The following is a 13,342-nucleotide window of genomic DNA, read 5'->3' as shown; positions in this document are numbered from 1 at the left end:
GACACATGGTCATTCCACATGATGGAATCTTAAAAAGGATGAGGCATCTTTCTTTATCTTCACTGCTACAGAATGGACTTTAGTGATGTTACCAACTGAGAAAGGCTAGGTTGAGAACAGTGTATGGTATCCTACCCTTTGCGCCTTTTAAAACCAAACAGAAACCTTTTAGGTACACAGAATATGTATAGAAAAATCCACAAGAAACTAACACATGAGGTTACCCCTGGAGCTGCCACCTGGGGAGATGCAGGTGGGAAGAAGTATTTTTACTATAGATTCCATTGTAATATTTGAACCTGTGCTATGTGTATGTATTGGAAATGAATTTAAACAAAATCTCTAGCATTTATAGACTATATGACTTTAGACAAGTCACATAACCTCTCTGAGCCTTGGCTGTAGAATAAGATGAAACCTAAGTCACAGTGTTGCTACAAAGGTGAGGACTAATGGGTAAGAAGTGCCTTGTGCAGGTTGTGACATATTAAGGGATTCAGAGTGGAATGTCATAAGGTTTTATTGATTATGTTTAAGTTACCATCTGGACACCAGGGCAGGAGAACGCTCTAGGGTTAGAAGAGAGAGGGATTTGAGAAACTGTAGCACCTCAAGGGTGACAGCAGCATCTTTCCCACCTTGGTCCCTTCCAATAGCACCTGGCACGGAACACAGCAAACATGCACTGATTTGGATTGTGCCCTTTGGAGCTGCCTTACAGAGCAAGCGAGTGAGAAGACACTGTCCACCAGAGGGCGTCAGCTGCTGCATCACTTCCCTTCTCATTTCTGGAACCTCTTGGGCTGCCAGAGTGTGACAGATTTGGCAGGAAAAATGTTAAAGGCAACCTTTTCCCTTTTGGTAAGGTCACTAGATACATTGCTCAATTGGTTGCTGTTAGACCTGGAGGGATTCATCAGCACTTTTAGTGCTGACGAACTGGCATAGCATCCCAAGGTGGGCGTTGCAGTGTGCATGGGCATGTGCGGTGTATGTGTGTATGTGTGTACCAGGGTGTGTGGTGTGTTTGCACACACATGGGCTTGCATGGTGTACACTTGTATGCGTGCATGTATGTTCAGGAGCCTGGGTTGTAAATTCCCAGTCAGTTTGCCTCTACCTGGAGGTTGACTGCCCAGAAATGGACTGAACTGTCCCAGGCTTCTGTGCCCTGAGGAATCAGACAATAAGACCTAAATCTTACATTTGCAAAATGCTTTATATTTCACATCCTGTCCTGGACCACTGCCTCTCACTGATTCTGTTTCTCATCATTTCTCATCTCCCTATGGTTGTGTTAACAATGTCTCCCAGGCAGGAGAAGGAAGGACTCCCTGAGAGAATTCCACATCCACATTTAGCACTCTCCAAATGCTCGTGCCTGCGGGACAACCTAATAGGATCATAATAGGCTGCACCTAATAGGCTGTGTAGTCGTCATCTCCCTCCGTCTCCCCCCATCTCCCCACACAAAGCAGATGTGGAGGAGCTCAAGGACTTTCTCTCGGTAGCATCAAGGGAACTCATGGTTCCTGAGTCTTGGATCTGACTTTCAAACTGGGTACTTGGTTGCAATGGTTGCAGATTCCTAGGGGAATGGAGAAACAGTTTGTCCACAGAACTCTGGGCATTTGTGGTTGCTTCTAGGCTGGGGAGAGTGCTGGGAATGGCCCTGAGCTCTGACTTTGCAGTTAATGACTCTTGCCATTGGCTGACAAGATGTGGACTGAACAGCAGTTGGGGCTTGCCATGGGTGGCAATAGTGTTAGTCCCTATAGATGGAGATCATGTCCTAGGTGTCAGGCCATTCTAGTTGCTCTGCATATGTCAACTTATCTCATCCTGGACACTACACTACCCTACAGTGCCTCTACTTCACAGACGAGGAAAATGAGGCACAGAGCAGCAAAGTCATTTACCTGAGGACACACAGATGGTAACTGGCAGAGCCCAAAACAGGAAATCAGGCTCCCTGTTCCCAGGGATTTGAATCCAGTCCATTCAGGCTCCAGTACGTCTTCAAAGTACTCAGATGGAAGAAATCCTCATTTTACAGGTAGATTCCAAAACAGGTATGTTTCCATTCCAGTTTCCAAGGTTCTCCTCTGGGAGAGGAACGCCACACATATTAAAAGCAAAGCCCTTTGAAAATATGCTTTAGTTGGGGTGGGGGCACGTCTGGGAAGGGAAGGTCCCCTCCTGCGGAGGAGTCTGAGCCCAGCACTGCAGGAAGCGGGCAGCGTAGGGGGAAACTGGAGTCTTTCCTCGTGCCGCAGCTGTGGAAGTGGGTGGGGAGCCTCGGCAGGCGCTTCTGCACTCATCACCTGTTTCTTTTTATTCTATTTTTTGAGTCAGTTCCTCAAACGCTCGGGTTTGCTGGCTTCCTGCAGGCTCTCGACTGAACCTAGTCTTTGAAGAGAAGACAGTGAGTCCGAACAACCTCAAAGGGCCCCTGAAGGCGAGAGCCCCGCTCAGGAAGTGCCTTCGCAGCCCTGTAAGTCCTGGCTTCTGAAGCTTTGAACGTGGAGTGAGCCACAGGTTGCAGCCCAGCTGGAGAGGCCTGATAAAGGAAATTGGTCCAGTGGGAGCTAATAGAGGAGAATTGGGTAGACACAAGGCTGGGCTTGGCTCTGAGGTCCTGGCGATTCCAGGATTCCATAGCATGTCCGTGGTGGAATAGGAGGTCACCCGGCTATCCAGATACCACTTTAACTGATGTCAACACTTCAAGCTCCTCCAGATTCCGAGGGTCTGCAGAGAAGCAGTGAACCCAGGTACAATGATCAGAATTTGTCTTTGTGATGGGCCCACGCCTTCCAACAGGGACGTTGGACCTTAGTGATCTTGAGCCTTTCATGTGCCGTGTGCTGGCGGGGCGGTGGGGAAGCGGGTGGTGACTGGTGGGAGTCATTAGTGCTATGATTCCACTCCCTCTGTGTCTCCTTCTCAGGGTTGGATTGTGCTTCCCAGCTCCCTTGAAGATGGATGTGGCTGTGTGACTTGCTTTGATGGATGAAATGTGAGCAGAAGGGACACATTCCATTTCTGGTGGAAGCCATGCCATTCTTTTTCTGTGCTGTGGAAAATATCAGTTCTCCAGTTGGTGGCAGCTGTGCTAGCCTGGGTCCTACCTGACCTATGGTGGATGAGCAGCCAGTGAGAGATAAATCTTAGTGGTTTTAAGCCACTGAGGTTTTGAGAGTATCTGTTAATGCAGCATAATCTAACTTATACCGACAGAAACATGGATAATCAGGTTGATGAATTCTGATTAATGTATCACTCAGCTAATGTGCTGTGCATCCCAGGGAACCAAATTCATTAACCTAATTAAAGTACACATAATTTACAAAATTGAGTCCTTGTGGTCGGCACTGCAAGTATTACAAGCTCATTATGGGTGGGAGGAGTTTGAGAAGTGGCTTGAGATTGGTGAAACCCTATTGTTTGTTCTGTCAGGTTTAGAGACTCCCTCAAGACACCTGGGGAATGGCGTGGGCCAGGTGTTTATTCTTAGTTCTCTAATGAGTCTATGCAAACAGCCCCCCCCCCCCCTTACCCTCATCTATCCAAGCTGCAGAAACACTTAACATCATAGACTACTTCAGTAAAGAGGAGAAGTGAGCCTGGTGTGGTAGCCCATACCAGTAATCCCAGCTACTGGGGAGGCTGAGGCCTTGGCAACTTAATGAAGCTCTGTCTCAAAACAAGAATTTAAGGAAAAAAAAAAAAAAAGCTAGTGATACAGCTTGGTGGAAGAGCGCCTGCCCAGCAAGTACAACACCCTGCATTCAATCCCCAGTACTGCAAAATAAATAAATAAATGTATTTTTTTTTCTTAATGTGTGCGTTTTTCACACTTGGCTGCACATTCAAATCAACTATGGGCTTAATACCCTCCTGCCAAGGCCATGTCCTGAAACTACTAAATCCAAGTCTCAGGGAACAGAATTCAGGCAGCAGCATTTGGTATGTTTCCTAGTGACTCCAATGTGCAGTAGGGTTGAGACCCATGTGGGCTCCTGTCCCTCAACCGGGTGCCATGTTTGAACAAATGTTCCAAGATGGTCCTTTTTGAAGAATTCTGTCACCTATAATAACCTTGTATTTCAGGCTGTAACAGATCTTAGTAAGGAAAGTGCTGGAGATTCACTGTAGTCCCTCACACTGAATGCCCATATGGGGTTTCTAGAGCCTAAGGTAGCACACCATGGTCCCCTTCTGTTAGAATTTGGGATACACAGACCTGGATTTGAGCCCCAGCTTGCCGTGTGACTGTGCATGACCTTGGATAATTTCCTTAACATCCTGAGCTTCAGTTTCCTCATCTGTAAAGTAGAGATATTTAAATACCAAATTTAACTGGCTCCACCTAACTGCTAGCTCTTTATTATTTCTCCTGGGTGAACTGTCTGAATCATGAGGTGGGTCATATGACATAACAAATTCCACCTGCTGCCCCTACCTGTAGTCCATTCCTTCCCTGGTGAATGGCATCTCAGTTTCCTAGCTGTCCAAGCTAGAAACATTGGGAGGCATTCTGGATTCCTCAGTTTTTCTTTATGACCACATCAGGTCCATCCTCAATCATGATGATGCTCTCTCCTAAGCCTCTTATGGATCTGTCCAGTTCTCCCTCTCTACTGGCACACCTTGGGGCTTGTGGATTGCCTGAACCATTATCCAGCCCCTAGCAGATCCGTACCCCTTTCCTAGGTTCTCCTCTAATCCACGTCCTGCAATGTTGTCAGAGTGATTTTTCTAAAATATAGATCTCCCTATTTGATATTAAACCAAATTTTAAAGTTGTAATAATTAAAACAGAATCAGGGGTTGGGGCTGTAGCTCAGTGGCAGAGCACTTTCCTAGCCTGTGTGAGACCCTGGCTTCGATCCTTAGCACCACATAAAAATAAGCAAATGAAGGCATTCTGTCCATTTACAACTACAAAAACAAAACAAAACCCCCGAAACCAGAAGGGGTGCTTGTGCATGAATAGACACACATATTGATGGTGAAAAACCCAGGAAGCCTAGAAAGAGATTAAATATATAAAGGAGGTTGGTATATTACACAGGTGACATAGCAAATCAGTGGATGAACAATATGTTATTCAATAGGTAGAACAGGCATAATTGGAGAGCCATCTTTGCATAGAAATACAATCAGAGTCAGACCTCATAGTTAATACTGAGAATGGTTCAAAGACACACAAGTAAAAAGTGAATTAATGAGCTGGGCATCAGCTTCAGCAACTTAGCAAAGACCTAAGTAACTCAGTCTTGAAATAAAATATAAAAAAGGGCTGGGAATGTTGTTTAGTGGTTAAGGCCAGGACCTAGGATTTAATTCCCTGGTGCCAAAAAAAAAAAAAAAAAAGTGAATCAATGAAAGTTCTAGGGGAAAATTTAGTATATCTTTAAGTAGGGAAGGCTTCTCCAAACTAATTCAGATCTAGAAGTCATAAAAGATTTAAAAAGTCAGTGACATAAAATTGCCAGAGCCCAAATTAAAAAACAAAAACTGGGAAAAATATTTGTAACTTATATGAGACTAAATATGGATTTCTACCACATACAAGGAACTTCTACAAATTAATAAGAGAAAGATCAACAAACCAATGGCAAAATGGCAAATGTATGAACAGACAGTTCAAAGGAAAGTACAAATGGCTAGGAAGCATTTAGACAGATGTTCAACCCAAGAGAAATGCAAATACAAAGTCTGCTGATGGTATTCTGTATGTGTTAAGTGGGAGGATATGAAACAGTTCAGTGACATGTGAATTGTGTACAGGAGAAAAGTGTACTGTTGTCACTGCGGCTGGAGGTGTCAATCTGTATAAAGTACCTCGGCAGTAACTAGCAAAATGACCAGTGGTGCCTGTGATGGCTAGTTTCATGTGTCAGCCTGGAAGGCTGGGACACCCAGATATGCAATCAAATGCCAACCTAGGTGTTGCTCTGAAGGTATTCTGTAGATGTGGTCAACTCGACATCACTTGACACTAAGGAGATTACCTTGATGACGTCAATGGGCCTCATTCAGTCAGGTGAAGGTCTTAAGAACAAAAACAAAGGTTTCTGGAAAAAGGAGAAATTCTGACTCAGACTGAAACATCTACTTCTGCTCGCCTTTCCGACAGCTGGTGTGCCCTACCAATTTCAGACTCGCCCGCCCTCACCATTGAGTAACTCCTGAGAGCAATGCTCCCTCTCCTTTGCCCTCTTATTCTATTTCTCTGGAGAACCTTGACTTATGTAATACCTGCTAATCCTGCAGCGCTCCTTTCCCAGTGTGGGAAACCTTGCACCTGTGTGAAATAAATGAGATGTATAATTTATTCATTGAGCAGTGTGTATAATAAAGGCAACTTGAGTATCCATCAATAATGGGCTGGTTGAAGAAGTTCTGCTAATCCTCAGAATGGAGCACCGTGCAGCCATCAAAATCATCAAGTACTGACAGAGAATGAATGGTCTCAAAACTGATTTCAGTGAATGAAGAAAAATACCATGTAATGATTAAGAGTGTGCACAGCCTGCTCTTTTGTGTATATAAAGGGGGAATAAAAATATATCAGTGTTTATATATGTACAAACTCTGTCTTGGTGGGCACACAGGAAGCTCACTCTGATGCCTCCACAGAGGGGAACTAAGTAATGGGGCATGGGACAGGAGGGGGCCTTTTCACTTATGCCCTTCTGATATGCAAAACAAAAACCCCTTATAACTGAGCATACTGCTTGCTCTCAAGGACAGCTATTGTCCTTATGGGGGGGTCCATTTTTTTTTTTAAACTATGGTTTATGACTCATCCCTATCTCTATCCCTGGTACCCAACCCTACCACTCTCCATTCTCTGTATTCTAAGTTCCAGTCCTGTATCTATTTATTTAGTTTCTCAAACTCACATGCGCTCTCTTGCCCCCATATCTAGAATGCCCCCAAGATATTCTCCAAGAATTCCTAGTTTTATCTTTTTAATAATAAATTTTTAATTTTGGGGGGAATATGGGAGATTGAACTCCGGGGCACTCAACCACTGAGCCACATTCCCAGTCCTATTTTGTATTTTATTTAGAGACAGGGTCTCACTGAGTTGCTTAGTGCCTTGCTGTTGCTAAGGCTGGCTTTGAATTCAAGATCCTCCTGTCTCAGCCTCTGGAGCCACTGGGATTATAGGCATGTGCCACCATACATGGTTTACATTTAAAAATTTTTTTACTTGTATTTTTTACATTGTATAATGTTTAAACTAGGGCAAACATATCTATCACCTCATTTATCATTTCTTTATAGTAAAAATGCTCAAAATCATTTATTTTAGTTTTTAAAAATTATTATTTATTTATTTTTAATATCTTTATTTTATTTTTATGTGGTGCTGAGGATCGAACCCAGGGCCTTGCACATGTAGGCAAGCTCTCTACCGCTGAGCCACAACCCCAGCCCCTATTCTAGTTTTTTGAACCATAGTTCTCTACTGTGCAACAGGACACCAGAACATGTTTCTCTTCTCTAATTAGAACTTAGTGTTCATTGACCAGCCTTTCCCTGTCCCCCTGCCCCACTGTTCTCTCAATTTCTATGAGATCAACTTTGTTAGATTCCATATATGAGTGTGATGATGCAGTATTTATCTTTCTATGCCTGTTTTCTTTTTTCACTTAACATAATGACCTCTAGTTCCATCCATATTGTCACAAATGGCAGGATTTCTTTCTTATGGCTGAATAGTATTTCATTGTATTAATGTACCATGTTTTCTTTATCCATTCAGCCACTGATGAACACTTCAGTGGTTTCCATGTCTTAACATTGTGAATAGTGCCTCAATAAACACAGGAGTGAAGATGTCTCTTTGACATACTGATTTCATTTCCTTTGGACATATACCCAATAATTGGATGGGTCATATGGCAGTTCTATTTTTAATTTTTTGAGGGATCTCCATACAGTTTTCCACCAACAGTGTGTGGGGCTTCCTTTTCTTTACATTCTCGCCAGCGCTACAACCTTCTGTCTTTTAATTATAGTCATTCTTACGGGGGTGAGGTGATGTCATGGTGGTTTTGATTTGCCGTTCCCTGATGATTAGTGATGTTGAACATTTTTTCTTATACCTGTTTTCCATTTGTATGTCTTCTTTTGAGAAATACCTATTCAGATCTATGACCTATTTTTAGATCAGGTTTATTTTTCTATTGAGTTGTTTGAATTCCTTATATATTCTGGATATTAACTCCTTGTTGTATACATAGTTTGCACATAGTTTTTCTTTCATTCTGTGGGTTGTCTCTGTTGATGGATTCCTTTGCCCTGCTGAAGTTGTTTTGGTTGATGTAATCCCATTAGTTTATTTTTGCTTTTGTTTCATGTGCTTTTGGGGTCTTATACAAAATACTTGCCCATTCCAATATCTTGAAGCACTTCAACTATGTTTTCTTCTAGAAGTTTCATAGCTTCAGATTTATGCTTAAGTCTTTAATCCGTTTTGAATTGAGATTTTTTTATTTTTTATTTTTAGTTGTAAATGGACACATTTACACTTTATTTATTTTTATTTTGTGCTGAGGCTTGAAAGCAGTGCACACATATGAGGCAAGCGCTCCACCACTGAGCCCCAGCCCCAGCCCTTGAACTGAGTTTTACCCGAGGGTCTAATTGCATTCCTCTGTGTGTGGCTATTCAATTTCCCAGCACCATTCATTGAAGAGACTGTTCTTTCTCTAATGCATGCTTATAAAAAATCAGTTGGCTGTAAATGCATGGGTTTACTTCTAGGCTCTCCATTCTATTCTATCAGTCTGTCTGTTTTTAATGCAAATATCATGCTGCTTAAATTATTATAGCTTTGTAATATATTTTGAAGTCAGGGCATATAATGCCCCTTGCTTTGTTCTTTTTGCTCAAGATGGCTTTGGCTATTTGGAGATTTTGTGGTTCCATATGAATTTTAGTTCTTTTTTTTTTCCTTCTAGTTTTTGAAGAATGTTATTGGTGTTTTGATAGGGATGGCCTTGAATCTGTAGATGGCTTTAGGTAGTAGAACATTTTAATAATATTGATTCTTCCAATCCACGAACACAAGATGTCTTTACATTTTTGTGTCCTCTTCGGTTTCTTTCATAAGTGTTTTATATATTTATAACCTCTGGTTAAACTTATTAATAGATATTTATTCATTTTGGAGCTATTAAAATGGGAATATCTTCTTGATTTAGATTTATTATTTATATATAGCAATTCTACTGATTTTTGTGTATTGATTTTGTATCCTATAACTTTGATGAATTCTTTTGTTAGCACTATTATTTATTAGGTTTTTTTTGTTTTTTGGAGTTTTTAGGAGTTTTGATCTGTCCTTGTATTCCTGGGATGAATCCCTTATGATCATGATGAATAATCTTTTTTTTTTTTTTATCCATTACATCTTTTTATTTTTATTTTTTTATTATTATTTTTTAAATTTTTTATTGTTGGCTGTTCAAAACATTACATAATTCTTGATATATCATGAATAATCTTTTTAATGTGCTGTTGGATCTGGTCTGCCAGTATTTTGTTAAGAATTTTTGCACCCATGTTCATCAAGGACATTGGCCTGTGACTTTCTTTTTTATTATTTTCTTTTTCTTTTTTTTTTTTTGGTACTGGGGCTTGAACTCCAGGGCACTCAACCACTGAGCCACATCCCCAGCCCTATTTTGTATTTTATTTAGCCACAGTGTCTCATTGAGTTGCTTAGCGCCTTGGTTTTGCTGAGGCTGGCTTTGAACTCTTTGATCTTCTTGCCTCAGCCTCCCAAGCTGCTGAGATTACAGGTGTGTGCTGTTGTGCCTGGCTATTGTCTGGTTTTGATATCAAGGTAATGCTGGGCAGATTTGAAAGAGCTCCTTTCTCTTTAATTTTTTGGAATAATTTAAGAAAATTTGGTATTATTTTTCTTTAAATGTTTGGTAGAATTCAGCAGTGAAGTCCTCTGGTCCTGGGCTTTTCTTTGATGAGAGATATTTGATTACTGATTCAATCTCATTACCCACTGTGTGTTGAGGCCTTCCATCCCTAAGTCAGTCTTGGTAAGGTGTACAAAGAAATCTGTCCATATCATCTAGGTCACATGTCTTTTGATGTGTTGCTGTATATAATAATTTCTAATAATCCTTTGTTTTTCTGTGGTATTAATTATAATATTTCCTTTTTCATCTATGATTTAATTTATTTGACTCCCTTTGCCTTAGTTAGTCTAATTCAGGATTTGTAGATTTATTTAATCTTTTAAGAAAGCCAGCTCTTCGTTTCTTTGACCTTCTATATATTTTTTGAAGTCTCTATCTTGTTAATTTCTGTCCTGATTTTTATTAAATAATTTCCTTTTACTAACTTTACGTTTGGTTCTTATTTTTCTAATTCTGGGGAAGCAGTGATGTATTGTTCATTTGAAATTTGTCTTCTTTGTGATGTAGACATCGATTGTTATAAACTTCCCTCTCAGTGCTGCTTTTACTGACTTCTGTAGGATTTGGTGTGTTGTGTTTCCATTTTCTTTTGTTTGAAGAAATTTAAAAATTTCTTTCTTATTTTTTTTTTTCTGGAAACATTGGTTGTTCAAGAGTTTTTAAATGTCCATGTATTTGTATAGTTTCCAAAAAAGTTTTTTTTTTTTTTTTTGGCTGTTGATTTCTAGTCTTATTGTATTGGGATGAGAAAAGATAATTATGTGATTTCAATTTTTAAGAATTTCTTAAAACTTGTCTTTGGTCTATCACATGACCTATCTTGGAGAATGTTTTGCGTACTGTTGATTTTATTTGTTTATTGTTGTGCGGTGCTGAGGCTCGAACCCAGTGCCCCACGCATGCTCTGCCACTGATCTACAGCCCCAGCCATTGCATACTGTTGAGAAGAATGAATATTTTGTAACTGTTGGTAGAATGTTTTCTAGGTGTTTGTTAGGTCCACTTGGTCTATGACCCAGTTTAATTCTGCTATTTCTTTGTTGATTTTCTCTCTGGGTGATGGCTACGTTGCTGAATGTGGGTTGTTAAAGTCCCTTATTAGTGTTCTCTCTCCTTTTAGGTCTATTAACATTGCTTTATAAACTTAGGTACTCAAATATTTGGGGGTATATATATTTTGGGGGGGGATATATATACACACACACATATATATATAGAAATATATATATTTCAATAGCTGTTTTCTTTCCCTAAATTGACCCCTTTATTTTTATATAATGACCTATAATATTATAGTATTCTGAATTCATCTGTACAGTTAATTTTTACCAATGAGTGTTATGCTTTCCAATGTTCCAATGTTTTCTTATTACTTGTTGGAATCTCTTATATTTTGAAGGACTCCCTTCAACATTTCTTGTAGGACAGGTCTGGTGGAGATATATTCTCTCAGCTTATGTTTGGGAATGTTTTTACCTTTCATTCATTTCTAAAGGATGGTTTTGTTATAGTATTCTTCAAAGACAGTTTGTTTTTTTCCCTTAGCACTATGAAAATATTACCCCACTCCTTCCTGGGATATGAAGTTTCTTCTGAAGAGTTTTCTGTCCAGTGAATCTGAGCATGCTATGTGTCTCTTTTCTCTTGCTGTTTTGAGAATTCTCTTTGTATTTAGCTTTTGAGAGCTTGGTTGGGTTGAATCTGACTGGTAACCTCTGACATTCCTGTATCTGGATATTTGTATCCTTCTCCACATTTGGGAATTTTCCTGTTTTTGATCTCTTTGAATAATCTCCTACCCTTTTGGCTTTCTCAAGTCCCTCTTGAACTTGAACAATAACCTAAAATTTTGCTCTTTTAATGCTGTCCCAAAGTTCCCATAAGATTTCTTTATTTTGCTTCATTCTGTTTTCTTTTTTCTCCTCTAACTGTATATTTTCAAATAGCCTGTCTTCCAGTTCACTGATGTTTCTGTTTGGTCTATTCTGTTATTAATCCTTCTATTGTGTTTTATTTTTTTCTCTTTTTTTTATTAGTTGTTCGAAACATTACAAAGCTCTTGACATATCATATTTTATACATTTGATTCAAGTGGGTTATGAACTCCCATTTTTACCCCGTATACAGATTGCAGAATCACATTGGTTACACATCCACATTTTTACATACTGCCATACTAGTGTCTGTTGTATTCTGCTGCCTTTCCTATCCTCTACTATCCCCCCTCTTCTATTGTGTTTTAAATTTTGCTTAGTGAATATTTCAGTGTAAGTGTTTCTGTTGTTTTTTTTTTTAATGACTTCCATTTTTCTGTTAAGAGTACTGAATCATTTATGTTTTTTTCTTGAGGCTCATAGAGTTTTCTTAAAACAACTATTTAGGATTCTCTGAGAGTCTGTATGTATCGATAGCTTGATGATTGGATTCTGGCACATTATCTTGTCTGTTAAATGAGGTAAGCTTCCCTGAAAGTTCTTGATGCTTGTTGGCATATGGTGTTGTCTTCATATTGAAGGATTAGGTATTTATGTCGTCTTCATAATCTGGCCTTGTTTGTGCCTGTCCTTCCAGAAGTTTTAGTTGGCTGCTTATTTTCTCTGAGGTCTCTTCTATTGCAGCACTAGATGGTGCACTAAGTCCAAGTTTTCTGCAAGTTCATGGTTGGTGTGTTGTCACTGTTTCGGCACTAGAGGGCACTCTAGGCTCAAGTTTGTCCTAAATCCATAGCTAATGTATTGTTCGGAATAAACTAGAGAAATGCCTAAAAAGGGAAGTCTGAGCCACTGGGATTACAGGCATGTGCCACTGCACCTGGCAAGTGAGTTCTCTCTCTCTCTCTCTCTCTCTCTCTCTCTCTTTCTCTCTCTCTCTCTCTCTCTCTCTTCTTTCTTTTTTCTTTTTCTTTCTTTCTTTTTTTTTTTTTTTTTTTTTTTTTAAAATACACTTAAAATGTTTTCCNTTTTTTTTTTTTTTTTTTTTTTTTTTTTTTTTTTTTTTTTTTTTTTTTTGTGGGGCTGGGGATTGAACCCAGGACCTTGTACATGTGAGGCAGGCACTCTAAAAACAAGACAAGAATGCCCTTTTTCACTACTTCTATTTAAGATAGTTCTTGAAATTCTAGCCAGAGCAATTAGACAGATGAAAGAAGTTAAGGGGATATAGATAGGAAAAGAAGAACTCAAACTGTCACTATTTGCTGACGACATGATTCTATACCTAGAGGATTAAAAAAATTCCACCAGAAAACTTTCAGAACTAATAAATTAATTCAGCAAAGTAGCAGGATATAAACTCAACACCCATAAATCAAAGGCATTTGTGTACATCAGTGACAATTCCTCTGAAAGAGAAACTAGGAAAACTACCCCATTTACAATAGC

Source organism: Marmota marmota, unplaced genomic scaffold (assembly GCF_001458135.2).
Source record: "Marmota marmota marmota unplaced genomic scaffold, marMar, whole genome shotgun sequence".
NCBI lineage: Eukaryota > Metazoa > Chordata > Mammalia > Rodentia > Sciuridae > Marmota > Marmota marmota.
Note: the sequence above shows the minus strand (reverse complement) of the source record.